Source organism: Chrysochloris asiatica, unplaced genomic scaffold, assembly GCF_000296735.1.
Source record: "Chrysochloris asiatica unplaced genomic scaffold, ChrAsi1.0 scaffold00001, whole genome shotgun sequence".
NCBI lineage: Eukaryota > Metazoa > Chordata > Mammalia > Afrosoricida > Chrysochloridae > Chrysochloris > Chrysochloris asiatica.
The window spans coordinates 24,655,526-24,670,355 of record NW_006408519.1 but is presented as its reverse complement, the minus strand read 5'-3'; positions in this window follow the sequence as shown (position 1 = coordinate 24,670,355).

Sequence of the window (14,830 nt, the reverse complement as noted above, 5' to 3'; positions counted from 1 at the left end):
TCTGGTTCATTTGTCTCAGATATTTTATCTTTTTTCTGGACATGTGCCGATATGGTCACCTGCTTTTGCTTCTTGGACATGTTTAATGTTTATCTGTGGCCCTAATAATTAATTAAGTATGGGTTTTGGTAATGTTTTATGTTTTCTGATTACCTCCAGGAAGATGTGATCAGGATGTGGTCTTCCCTTTTCACTCTCCTTATTGCTTAACTCAGAGTAACTTTTTTGGGCCTCAGTTGGGCCTGGGACTCAGCGGCGGGCTGTTTGGGCCTCAGGAGGGTGGGTTGAGCCTAGGGTGGGCGGTTTGGGCAGCTGGGGGCCTGGGCGTCAGCGACCGGGCTGCAGGAGGGTTGGTCCTGAGGCGGGTGGTTTGGGCCTTGGGGACCTGGCTGAGGGCGGGTTGGGTCTCAGGGGCACTGGGCCTTGGCAACCAGGCTATGCGGTGGGTTGGGCCTCAGGGGCCCTGGGCCTCCCTGACCTGGCTACGTGGCGGGTTGGGCCTTGGGGGCCCTGGACCTCTGCGGCTTGACAGAGGGTTGGTCTAGGCTGGGGTAGTAGAGGGCTGGGGGTAATGGCTGCAGGGAGGTAGTGCCTGTATTTGATGACGTAAAAGATGCCTCTCTCAGTCTCTCTGTACTGTGGGTACCCCTAATTTCCTGATATCTGCGCCGATATCCCTCTCTATTTGTTCAGCTTTGTTAGTTTATGCTTCCTTTTCTCTGGAAATGCAGCCTTCTAAGTGAGGTTGCTCTAGCCCTGCATTCCAAGGTCTGCAGGGGGCAGAGGCACTCGCCGGCTCGGGCATGGAAGCGGGAGCCGCGTGCAGGCAGGCAAAAGCTCAAAATGCCTGTAATGTCTCAGTAATTTGATCTTTTAGAAAAACGAGTTCAGAATGTTGAAATATAAGATCTTATGTTTGTTCAAAGGCTGTCCGTCTGCTAGACAGAGGTTTGCTATGTGCAATTCTGCCCCTTTTCCCCGAGACTGCCTACCTGAGCTGCCTGGTCAGGGAAGTGCCAAAAGTCCCTCCCAGATTCTGTTTTTTGCTGGTGGAAGACCCTCTCCTAAGAAAATGTAATCACTGTGTAGAGAAAAGATGTCAACTATGTTCTGGAGACATTGAAATCTGCTACCAATTTGGTACCTGGGCAATACTTGATTTCTTTGTGCTTAAAATGCTAATGATTTTCAACTTTTTGACTCACCTAGTTGTTGTTATTGTTGATTTTCTATCTAAAACTAAAGAAAACAAAGTAAAATACCAGATTTATGAGCTCTTTAAAGATAAAAATCAAGACTCTACAAATCTTTTCTCCAGTCCAACAAGAGGTCCTGGTATTTGTCCAGTTGGGAGTTCCTAAAGTTGGAGCTGATTCAGGAGTGGATGGTACTCTAACTTGACTCTTAGTAAAATCAATGAGAGCAGATTGAGAATAGGGCTAAAGAGAAGATGAGAACTTAGAGGACTTCCAAATGAAGTTTCTGACCCTTATGAGTTATCCTCAAAGTTCTTGTTGTTGTTAAATGCTATTGCTCAGCTTCCAACTCATAGCAACCCTATATTGGGTTTCCAAGGAATGGCTGATGAGTTTGAACCACCAACTTTGTGGTTCAAACCAACCTTGGATACTAAAAATTAACAAATGCAAAAGTAAACAAATTGCAACCAGACATATTCAGATGGTAGTTAAGAACAAGCATCTGATGTTCATGTCTGATACACATGAAGTACAGTTGCTTATGTTCATGTCTGATACACAGAGCCATTATCCCAATTTAAGGGTTACTGTAATTCTACATGCAGATGGAAAAGCACTGTTAATAGGTGGTTTGAGTTTGACAGAATATCATCCCACCCAAAACAATGAGCTCAATAACGGAGTATTCAAATGGGAGTGGTTTAATGCTTCATTTGAAACATATCTTGGTTCAATGTAGATATTGCTCAGTTCAGGGGTGACATTAATTAAAAAAAAAAAAAAAAACCTAGGGAAGTTCTAGTTCCACTTTTAGAACATTGTCCACCGATAACCACTGCCAATCTTACTCATAGTGACCTGATGGGACAGAGAGGAACTTCTAGAGTTCCCAAGGCTGCTTGCTTTATGGGAGCAGACTTCCTCGTCTAGTTCCCATAGACTAGCTGGTGGGTTAAGATAACTGACCTCTTCATTTAGAACACTGCTGTTAAGTGCCATCAAACCTGTTCCAACTCATGGAGGTGGTGGTCATGTGCCGTGGAGTCAGTTCCAACTCATAGTGGCCCTATTTAGGGTTTTCAAGGCTGTGAGTCTTTATAGGAATAGAAAGCCTTATATGTGTCCCATGGAACAGCTAGCTGATAGTTTCGAACTGCTGACCATGAGATTACCAGTCTGATGTGTAGCGGCCCTGTATAGGATTCCCTAAGAACAACTGTTGGGTTTGAACTGTCAACCTTTTGGGTCACAGTCCAGTTCTTTATAACACTGTTGTTGTTGTTAAGTGCCGGTGAGTTGGTTCCCACTCATAGCAGCCCTGCATAGGGTTTTGAAGAAGTGGCTGGTGGGTTTGAATCACTGACCTTGTGGTTCAAGCCAAACTTGAGGTCGAGTGCTTATCTTATGGCTCCACACTTCTTCTTGTTGTTAAGTTAGAAACTAAACCTATTAGTCAGTGGAACTTATCTAAATAGTGGTGGTACATTATTTTCTCCTCATTATTACTTCTAAACCATTTTCCTTTGCTCCATGCTAAAATCCCCAGTTTTGAAACTCATGTCATCATCTTTTGTTGTTGGTAAGTGCCGTAGAATCAGTTCTGACCCATAGCAAACTTGCATAGGCTTTCCTAGGAGCAGCGAGTGAGCTTGAACCTCAGGCCTTGCGGTTCAAACCGACCTTGCAGTGCAGCGCATTAACCCACAGCGCCATATCAAGACTCAACATTGTTGTTGTTAAGTGCCGTCGAGTGAATTCCGACCTATAGCAACCCTGTTTAAGGTTTCTGAGGAGTAGTTGGTGAGCTCGAACTGCCGACCTTGCAGTTTAAACAGCTTTGCAGTCTAGTGTATTAACCCATAGTGCCACACCAGGACTCTACACTAGACATATAAAAATTCAAATTTACAATGCTGGTAATTTTCAACACTGAAGAATTCTTTTCTCTGTAAATTATTTACCATAGAGTTTCTTTAATCTAAATATAAACCACTTTTGACTATAGCTAAACATGAGTCAATTTGTATGTAAATTTTTAGGACATGTATCTTACCCGTAGACAGACCAGTAAGCACAAATCAATTGTCCACTGCATTTAATCTTGCAGGATCTACCCTACTACAGCTGATACATAAAAGTCAAAAGGTTGGGTATTAACTCATCTCATTCCAGATGAGTCATATTTACTTTACTATGTTAATAGTTCTGAGATGTTCATTTATACCTGCAATCAAGATTAAAAGGCTATAGATTAAGAAGGGTCTTTAGAACTGAACATCCAAGGACATAAATTTACTAATGAGTCTTTTCACAAGTAACACAGGCTTTCTATGTTTATTGGCCTACTGTTCCCTTCCCCTGTGGTATTTTTGTAAGTGTCACTATGCCTTTTTTTTTTTTTTTTTTCCTTACATGTTGATGTAATTCTGTGGCAAGAGCTATTGTATAAGGAATCGTAAGCATCATCTCTTAGATAAGTCAAGTTCTTCAGAACAGAAAGGATTTTCTCATTTATTATTTTCCCATCTATTACCGAGCCTTATTACAATCCTTGAAGTAGGAATTATTATGGGCTGTTTAAATTTGATGAAATTGAGAATGGGACGTTAAATGACTTGCTCAAGGTCAGACAGGAGAATAGTACATGAGAAAACCAGGATTCACATCTCTTTCTTGTGACTATTGGAACAATTTAGCTGCTTTACAACAAAATACCTTATCAGTCCTTGTTTGAGCTGTCAGAGATACCTCAGAAATGACAGCAACAAATTCCTCTTAAGGCAATTTCCTATTTTCCCAAGCATGTTACTGAAAAATTGACTCATGAATGAACTTCCTGAAAATTATTCAGAAATTTGAGCTGAAAACGCCACTGGGCTGATTCTCAATTGCTTTGCACGAAACCTTTCTCCACCCTTCGTATGTCAGTTTGTCTTACTGTGGTGGCTTGTGTGTTGCTGTGATTCTGGAAGCCATGCCACTGGTATTTTAAATACCAAAAGAGTCAACAATGGTGGACAAGTTTCAATGGAGCTTCCAAATTAAATCAGACTAGGAAGAAGGAGAAGTGGACCACTTCTGAATGGTTAGTTACTGAAAACCTTATCAATAGCAGTAGAACATTAGATATAGTGCTATAAGATGAGCCCTTCAGGTTGGTTGTAAGACACTCAAAATATGACCTAGGGAAGAGTTGCCTCCTCAAAGTAGAGTTGATCTTAAGATGTGAATGGAGCAAAGCTTTCCAGACCTTCATTTACTGATGAGACACTACTCAAACTGAGATGAAACAGCTACAAACATCCATTGATTTTAGAGATGTGAAGTGTGTTAAATATGAATCTAGGAAAATTGGAAGTTGTCAAAAAAATAAAATTAAACTCATAAAGATCAAATCCTGGGTGTTAGTGAGCTGAAATGGACTGATATTGATCATTTTGAATCCGACAATCATATGGTTTACCAAGATGGGAATGACAGATTAAAAGGAAATGACACCAGATTGACTGCCAAAAAGAGTATTTCAAGCTCTATCTTGAAGTACAATGCTATTTGTAGTTGGATTAAATGCATACACCTACAGGAAACCCAGTTAAAATTCCAATATTATTCCAATTTATACACTAACTGCTAAACTCAGTGATGATGAAATTGAAGAATTCTACAAATTTCTTCAGTCTAAAATTGACCAGGCATGCAATCAAGAAGCATTGATATTTACTGGGAAATGGAATGCTAAAGTTGGAAGCTGAGAGAGCAGTGGTTGGAAAATATCATCTTGATGATAGAAGAGATGCTGAAGAATGCATGATATAATTTTTTAAGACCAATGACTTATTAATTGGAGTCCTGGTAAAGCTCTGTGGGTAAATGCACTGGACTGCAAAGTCAGTTTGAACCACAAAGTTGGTGGTTCAAGCTCACCAGCTGCTCCTCAGAAACTCTATACAGGGTCTCTATGGGTCGGAACCAGCTCTACAGCACTCAACAGCAACACCAATACTTTTGTGCAGTAATACAAAAGGTGATTCTACAAGTGGACCTTACCAGATGGAATACACAGAAATCAAATTGACTACATCTGTGGGAGGAGACAATGGAGAATCTCATTACCATCAGACAAAGCAAGGCCAGGAGCCAACTGTGGAACAGACCATCAATTGCAAATATGGAAGTTCAGAATGAGCCTGAAGAAAATTAAAACAAGTCCATGAAAGCCAAACTACCACCTTGAGTATATCCCGCCTGAATTTAGATACTATCTCAAGAACAGAATTGATGCATTAGACACTAATGACTAAAACCAGAGGAGTTGTGGGATGACATCAAGAACATCATAGAGGAAGGATGTAGAAGGTCATTAAAAAGACAGAAAGGAAAGAAAATACCAAAATGGATGTCAGAAGAGACTCTAAAGTTTGCTCTTTTATGTAGAGAAGCTAAAGCAATAGGAAAACATGATGAAGTACGAGTTAAACAGAAAGTTGAACAATGAATAAGGAACACTGTAGAAGTATCGATATATTTTCACTATGGTGTTGGATAAGAACAGTGAAAGTACCACAGACTACCAGAAGAACAAATAAATCTGTTTGGGAAGAAGTACAAGCAGAATGTTTTTTAGAAGCAAGGATGGTGAGTCTTCATCTTTTGTATCTTGGATATGTTGTCAGAAGGGGTCGGTCTCTGGAGAAGGACATCATGCTTGATCAAGTGCAGGGTTACTATAAAAGGAAATATCTCCAAGGAGATGGCATGACAGTGGCAGCAACAATGGGCTCAAACATAATAGCAATTGTGAGAATGGTGAGGACCAGTCAGTGTTTCATTCTGTTGTGCCTGGGTTCCCTATGAGTCAGAACTGGCTCGATGGCACTTAACAACAACAAGAAGAAATCTTCTTGGATCTACCATTATCAGATAAGTGACAGACATACTTCAATTTCTATATAGTTAATTAACTATTTCTATTTCTCCTGGTGTGGTGCTGTAGGATAAGCACTGTACTGCTGACCACAAGGTCAGTGTTTCAAACCTACCAGTCATTCCTTGGATTCCTATACAGGGTCACTATGAGTCAGAACTGACTTGACGACACTTAACAACAAAATTTGTCCATGCTACACTGATTTAATCAAACATGCTTTTGAGTTATGATGTTGGCAAAGAATATTTAAAATACTATGGACTGCCAGAGAACAAGCACATTTTTCTTGGAAGAACAACCAGAATGCTTCTTAGAAGCAAGGATGGCAAGACTTCATTTTACAAACTTTAGACACCTTTTTGGAAGGAACTTTTTTCTTGAGGAAGACATCATGCTTGGTAGAAAGGCCACAAAACAAGAACAAAACAAAGGGAAGCCCCCTTAATGAGATGGGTGGACACGATGGCTACAACAGTGGACTCACACAGACTGTGAGGATGCACAGGACTGAGCAGACCAAGTGTGTCTGCTGTACACAGTGTTGCTATGTGTCAGAACCGACTCAGTGGCACCTAATAACAATGGCCAGCTAAAGAGTATACTAAAGTTGTTGTTATGGTCACGTGCTTCAGGATGGATCTTAAATGTTCTTTCTGACAATAATGTGACCTCTTCAATTTGTTATCCCCAACCAACCAGTTTTGGCACTTCTCATAGGTCATAAGGTTTTCTCATTCAAAATGGCCAATACAACGTACTAGTGCCTTGGATATGGATCATCAAGTTTTCCACTATATTTTGACAATTTCCCATTTTCATAGATTTGTAGTTTGTCTATTGAGTATTCTGAATATTAGTGGATATTTTCAGCTCTTTCTTTTTATTTTGAATTGTGCTCCACCTGCAAATGAATGTCCTCAAACTTTACTGCATTCATGTCATTAAGATTGACTCTACTTTGAAGACACAGCTCTTCCCAAATCATACTTTCAGCTTCTACCAACCTGAGGGGCTCATCTTCAGGCATTATATCAGAGAATGTTCTGCTGCTCTCTGTAAGGTTTTCATTGGCCAGTTTCTTTAGAAATAGATCACCAGGCACTTCTTTCTAGTCTTAGTCTGGAAGCTCTGCTGAAACTGATCCACCACGGTAACCCTGATGGTATTTTAAATACTGGTAAAATAGTTTCCAGTATCACAGCCTCACACAAATCACCACAGTATGACAAACTGACAGAGAATCAATGGGCATACTAAAGGAGGGTAGAATTTTTGTTTATTTTGCAGGAATAAGTATAAGAGTTCTTTAAAATTGAATTTGTATTTAAGTATTTGGATATTTTACTATATTTTTAGAGGTCATCATCATGAATATATATTGTTGTGAGCTTGAAAAATCTATAGTCATTACATTTATCACAGTATAATTTTCTTTCTTTTTTAGCAAATCACAGACTAAAAGTCCATTAGAGACTAAAGATAACTACTTAGTATAATAACATATCTCCGTTTTAATTTCATTTGTAATTAATGGACAGATTTGGGAAAGTACACAAAATATACAACCTTGTCATAAATAAAACATTTTTCTTGGGTTAATAAAAAACATTAAAGAAAGTTAGAATGTGTTTATTATTTCATGCAAGAAAAAATTGAGATGTTGAAAATAGTTGATTAATTAACTTGAATATTAAAATTTTTAAAACTAGGAAAGAAAGAATCTCCTTTATTCAACCAGTTCCACCATCTTGCTTCTCTTCTCCAACTAGGTAGTTTTGTTTTTTGTTAACATAAAAACAAAATAAATTTTTTTATCAAGAATGAATATCGTTAGACTTAAAACTTTATCTTTATAACTTTATATACACATTTATTTTGTTGCTGTTTAAGTGCCCTTAAGTAAGTTCCAACTCAGTGTGACCCTGTGTAGGGTTTACAAGGAGCACCGACATTATGGTTAGCAGTCCGTCTTAGCCTACAGTGTCACCCCAGGACCCATACATATTTATAAGTTAAAGAAATTAATGTTGTTTTTAAGTGCCGTTGGGTTCATTCCAACTCGTAGTGACCCTGTATAGGGTTTCCAAGGAGCAGTTGTTGGGTGTGAACTGCTACCTTGTGGTTCTCAGTCCAGTGCTGATCCTACAGTGACATACCAGGGTATGCTAATGAAATTAAAGGAAGCTCTCAGTCACTTCACATTTGGAAATTTTGAGACTCCAAAGCATGATGTAGCCATTATTAGTCTTTAAGATTGCTGATAAAACAATCATATTAATGTTGCTAACAATATTCAGAGTCCCATGGTGAGTATGTACAATTCTCAGCAGATTTGAATCTTTGAAAAACTTAAGGTTTATCTGAAATAATTCTATTGTAGTAGAATTTACAATCTTTGTGTGGTAAGGTTATCTCCTGAGAACTTTTTTTTTTTTTTTTTTTTTCAGTCGAAGTATGTATGCACAAGGCATTTGATTTATTATTTCATCTAAATGTATTATCTAAAGGACCAACGTTGCAGCAAGAATTCCATGTTTGGAAAAATCCTCTTGAAATGACTGCTTGTTTTGCTTAATTTACAGTGTTGCAATATGCAGTCAGTTATTCAACTAAGTGCCATGTTAGCAGGATAATTATTTACATATGGACTTTATTCTATAATAGAAAACCAAGCTTTTCACATATTGTATCATACACTGGCTGTGTCACATAGGTAAGCCAAGAAAACATTATACCTGTGCATATGTGACATGTAGGTAGTTATAAAAATCATTTCACAGGCATTTGGCCCATACTCATTGCTTTTTCTCAAGGGAAACTAACCAGTTTTGGCACTTTTTGTCTTGGAATGAGATATGTGTGGGTTGGATTCCAAATGTTATTGAAGTTGCCTAGCTACCACATCTCAATAGAAGGAGAAACTGTGAATTTTGATAGCAATTGGCCATGTAGCAAATTACCAGGTCCTTTTTGACAGCTGAGTGGTAGGGATTTTTCCATTGTTTTTAAGATGTCTTCTTTAAGTAGAACTGTTAGAGAAATGCTATGGTGAGTGATCATCCTCTTTTTATTGTCCCTAATTCACATTAGCTTTTTATAGATTTCAGGTTAAATTATGGAACCTGAGTGAATGAAAAAGACAGGGAACAATTATTTCTTGAAACCTGATAGCTTCTGTTGTTATTAAGTGCCATCAAGTTGGTTCCAATCCATAGCGACCCATTATAGGGTTTCCAAGGAGCTTATGGTGAGCTTGAATCACCAACCTTGTGGTTCAAACCAACATTGCAGTCCAGCACATCAACCAACAGCACCACACCAGGGCTTCTGAAACCTGAGTAAGTGCCAGGATTCGATGGAGGGCTATGATATGGGAATATTTAAAGTTTGATCTGGAGTCCCTGGGTGGTACAGGTAGTTAATACACTCTTTGGTTAAGATGCTAAACAAAAGGTTGGAGGTTTAAGTCTACCCAGAATCACCCTGGAAGAAATGTCTAGCTGAATACTGTCCCCTCAAATCAACCATTAAAATCCCTTAAAAGCACAGTTCTACTCTGATACACATGGGGTCTCCATGAGTTGGAATAGACTTGATTTCAACGGGTTGAGGGCTGGTGTGAAGGAGCAGTGATGGAGAGGGAAACTTGGCCAAGTGGGAGCTCACTAATTTACCACATTGTGATGGCTAATAGAGGCCTGGTGTGGCGCTGTAGGGTAAGCGCTGGACCTTAAGGTCGGTTTGAACCACAAGATCCGTGGTTCAAACTAACCAGCTGCTCCTCGGAAACCCTATGCAGGGTTGCTATTAGTTGGAACTCACTCAATGGTACTTAACAACAACAACAAATTTCTGTGTCAGTTGGGCTATAGGATATGGTGCCCAGTTGTTTGGTCTAGATGTTACTGTGCAGGTATTTGCATGTGACTGCAAAACCATTTGAACTGCAAGGTCAGCGGTTCAAGCTCACTAGCTGCTCCTTGGAAACCCTATACAGGGTCGCTATCGGTTGGAATCGACTCGACGGCACTTAACAACAACAATGTGTAAATCAGTTGGCCATAAGTAAAGTAGATTGCCTTCCATAATTCTGTGGGCCTCATGCAATCAGATAAAGGCCTTAAGGACAAATATTAAAGTTTCCCTAGAGAGGTTTCATTCTTAAGATTATAAATAGACATTACTGGAGAATTTCCAGCTCATTGCCTGACCTACCAATTTCTCACACAAGACTAGTGCCAACTAACCTATGGATTTTGGACTTGTCAGTTCCCACATTTATGTGAGCCAACTCCTTGGAATACATATTTTTATCTACCTACGTATTTATCATATTGATTCTGGTTTTCTGGAGAATCTTAAGACAGATATGAAGAGTGTACTGGCACCAAATAGAAAAAGAGCCTTGTAGAAGCAGTAATCAGTAAAATTCAAACAATAAAAGCATTGTATGCTCAATGATCTCAAACAACTTTAAAGACTGTGAAGATTGTCATAGGACAGCAGCAAGAAGTAATCCTGGGCTACTTCATGCAAGGCCTTAAAAGAGCTACTACAGATTTTGAACTTTCTCTAAAAAACAATAGGGATTTTTTACAGAGCCTTAGCAGAGGAAGTTCAAGTTTTAAAGAGTTACTACTAGGTATTAGGAGTTCTGGTTTGGCGCTATGGGTTAATGCACCAGACTGCAAAGCTGTTTGAACTGTAAGGTCGGTGGTTCAAACTCACCAGCAGCTTCTTGGAAACCCTGTACAGGGTTGCTATGGGTCAAGATCAACTTGATGGCACTTAACAACAACAGCAACAACAATAACAACTAGGTATTAAGAGGAAAATGGATTCGATATGTCCATGGTGACATGAGATAAGTAATATTAGATGCAGGAGACCAATTTGGAAGCTGTTAACTTTAATTTCAGACAGAAGATTCAGATACGGATTAAGATAGTATCATTCAGAATGGGGTGGAATGGGAGGGATTCAAGAGACGTTTTAGAGGTAGGTTTGGGTGACCTAGTTGAGAAGTTATGTGAGATACAAAAGGAAGGGAGATCAGGAATGAATACTACAGTTTTGTCCATGTGAACTAGGGGGAACAAGTATTCTGCTTTGTACAAGTACGGTTTTGGGTGCTTGAAAGAAATCCAAATAGAATGCTTGAGTAGGCAGTTGGGTGTACAATTCAGGAACTCAAAGATAAATACAATATATAGGAGAAATGTAAGGATCCCTGGTAGTGAAGTTAGTTATGTGTTGGGCTGCTAACCTCAAGGTCAACAGTTTGAATGGCTCTTTGGGAGAAAGATGAGGCTTTCTGTTTCTGTAAAGTTTACAGCCTCGGAAACCCTACAGAGTAAGCCGTAACTGTCTCAGGCACACCATCACCACCAATAGGAGATATGTATGGGCAGTTCCAGGAATATAAACGGGATCCATTCCTAAATGAGTCTTCAGGTTGGATTTGTGATAAGTTAGAGGTGGTGCATATGGTTCTTAGCCTTTTCTTGCATTAAAGAAAAAAATGATTGTAAAGTTACACGGGTAGTAAATAAAGGTGATTTTGATGCAGAATTTGTTGCAATTTTGGGTTGGTTCAATATTTTCAAAGTTAGGGCAAATTTACATAATATTAAAGGTCAAGCACAAGTTTTCAGGTGTTTGTAACCCTGAGATTTATGGTGTGAAGCTGTGGGTTAATGTGCTGGACCACCATGTTGGATTGAACTGCAAGGTTGGTGGTCCAAGCTCACCAGCTGCTCCTTGGAAACGCAATACAGGGTCATTATGGGGTGGAACCTACTTGACAGCACAACCAGAGCCATCAGAAGTTATGAGAATGTTAGTGCTTATTTAGAGAGTAGACAGAGATAAGAAAAAGAACCGATTAAAGCTCCAAGGAGTTCCAACATGCAATGGTTGTTTGTTGTTGTTGTTGTTAATGCCATCGAGTCAATAGCGACCTTGTATAGGTTTTCAGAGGAGTTGCTGTTGCGTTTGAACTGCCTACCTAGTGGTTCAAACCAACCTTATAGTTGAATATATATCCTACAGTGCCACACCAGGAATCCAGTTATTAAGAGGCTTGTAACTCATTACTCCACGGGAGAAAGACCTGGTGATCTGCTCTCCTAAATTTTAGATCCTAGAAAACCTTAAGGGCTGTCTGACTCTGTTACCTGTAGCTTTCCCAGGTAGTACGCATCAGCTGGGATGCAGTCACCAAGAAGACTATCTAGATACTTCCAGAGCTGGATGTTTGCTACATAGAAGGAATGAGAAGAGCAAAGGAGTGTATTGGAGCATGGCAGAACATGGCATCAAAGAGGAATAGGAATAAAACTAAAGAAAGTTGATACTGGGCCAAGACAGAGTACTTCATTTGTTTTCTAACAGAAAACACACACAGGTGCACACTCACTTATAAATTTTTATATTATTTATTCTCTCTTAATTTTTACCTTTAAACTATACTTTGATGTACTATGAAATATTAACATTAATTTTGAAATTCTTTTTACATTACTTGTTTTGCCCTCCCCATTAAATATTAAGTCTTTAAGTATTATTGAGAGCAGAAAATTTAAAAAAAGAAATCTGTTCATTTTCTGTGGTTCAGATTTTCCTGGCCACACCAATCTGTAAGATGGTACTGTTTCCAAACTCCTTTTCCAGGAACTTGATTGCCTCCAATTAATCGTGGAAGTCTCCAATGGTATTTGCTATGGCCTTTCAGTTATCTTGGCCACTGGTGACATTCACCAAGGAACAGAGTGTTGGTTTCAAACCAAGGGTGCTACTTCTGATTTCTCTAAGAACATTTGCATCATCTTCTGTCTCTGGTCTTACCTTCTTCAATTGTTAGAGCCATTGGTTGTGAATGTCCCCAATGGCTCCTCCCTGGGTACCAAAGTTACTGGTGGTGCTCAGAGACTCGAATCTTAAGTGTGAAAGTGAAATCATTGAGTTTTCTATAGTCTTCAGTGGGCTGAATGTATTCTGTATTTCATACTGAGAAGTCAGTCTTTACATGAAGCTACCAAATAGATTGAGGACTAAGGTGTGCCTGACCCAAGCCATGGTATTTTTAATAACCTCATATGGATGTGAAAGCTGGACAGTGAATAAGGAAGATCGTAGAAGAATTGATGCCTTTGAATTATGGTGTTGGAGGAGAATACTAAAAGTGTCATGAGCTGCTAAAAGAACCAACAGATCTGTTTAGGAAGAAGTGCAGGCAGACTGCTCCATAGAGGCCAAGATGGCCAAACTTCGTCTCTCATACTTTGGACATATTGTCAGGAGGGAACAGTCACTAGAGAAGGATATCATACTTGGTAAGATGGAGGGTCAGAGAAAAAGAGGAAGACCCCCAAAGAGATGGATTGATCAGGTGGCAGCGTTGATGGACTCAAGTGTGGCAACAGTAGTGAGGTTGGCCCAGGATTGGACATTGTTTCATTCTGCTGTGCATGGGGTCGCTATGAGTCGGTGTTGACTCGATGACACCTAACAACAGCAACAACCAAATGGACTGACAGAGGCTGCAGTGATGCATCCAAGTGCACCAATAATTGTGAAGATGATGCAGGGTTGGGCAATGTTTCACTCTGCTGTGCATAGGATTATTAAGAGTTAGAACCTGCTTGACATCGCCTAACAACAAGGAACAAAAGGTACTTACTGTCTTGCCTCTCAATACATTATGTGACTGTTCTTTTTGTCATACCTTTTCCTACTGAATTGCTAGTACAGGTTTCAGTATTGGGTTTTGAAGAAAGAAGGGCACTCCACCTACTGTCAATGATTCCCTTGCCTTTTCCTTCATTGTCTATAGCCTTGGACCTCTCATTCTTTCCCTTAATTCTTAATTCTTCTCCTTAGGATAACTTGTTTCCTCAAAGTTTGTCCCTATGCAAATATCATTATACAAGAGTAAGTCAAAATCAGAAGACCTTGATTAAACAAAACTACCAACAGGTACAACTGTTATAACTGAATGTATTCTCCATCTAGATATATATACTTTTGAAAGCTGTGTTCCCATATTGCTGCCCTTCTCTGAAGAATTCTGTGTTCTTGGAACAGCAGATTTGACATTCTAAAGGGACTGAAACTGTGTTTTTAAATTTTTCTTTGAATTTTCAGAACAAAAAGAAATCTGAAGGGGCAAGATCAGAACTAGAAGAAGATGGATGTGTTGTTTCCCATTAATATTCTCAAAGACTGCCTTGCTACCCTCAAATAATAAACATTGTTGTGCTGGAAAACAATTATTTGGCACAATTTACCTAGCCCTTTTTTCCCAATTCAGTTTCAATTTCCTTAAAATTTCTTTCTAAGAAGCTCCCATGATTATCCTGTGTCCAAATAGACAATCAATCAAGATTATCCCTTTGGAATCCCAAAACACAGTCACCATTCATAACCTGCTGAGATGACCTCTTGGCCTCACATTCATCCTGGAGATCTTCCCAACCTTCCTTAAAATCCTTAAGCCAAGTTTAAAAAGGTTAAAAACTGTGTGTGTGTTTTAATGGGGTAGCATTCCCATAAATTTGATGCAAAGTCTGAATTCTATGAGGAGATATTCACTTTGTTGTTGTTAAGTGCCGTGGAGTCGGTTCCGACCCATAGCGACCCTGTACAGGGTTTCCGAGGGTGTAAATCTTTACGGGAGTAGAAAGCCTCATCTTTCTCCCGCGGA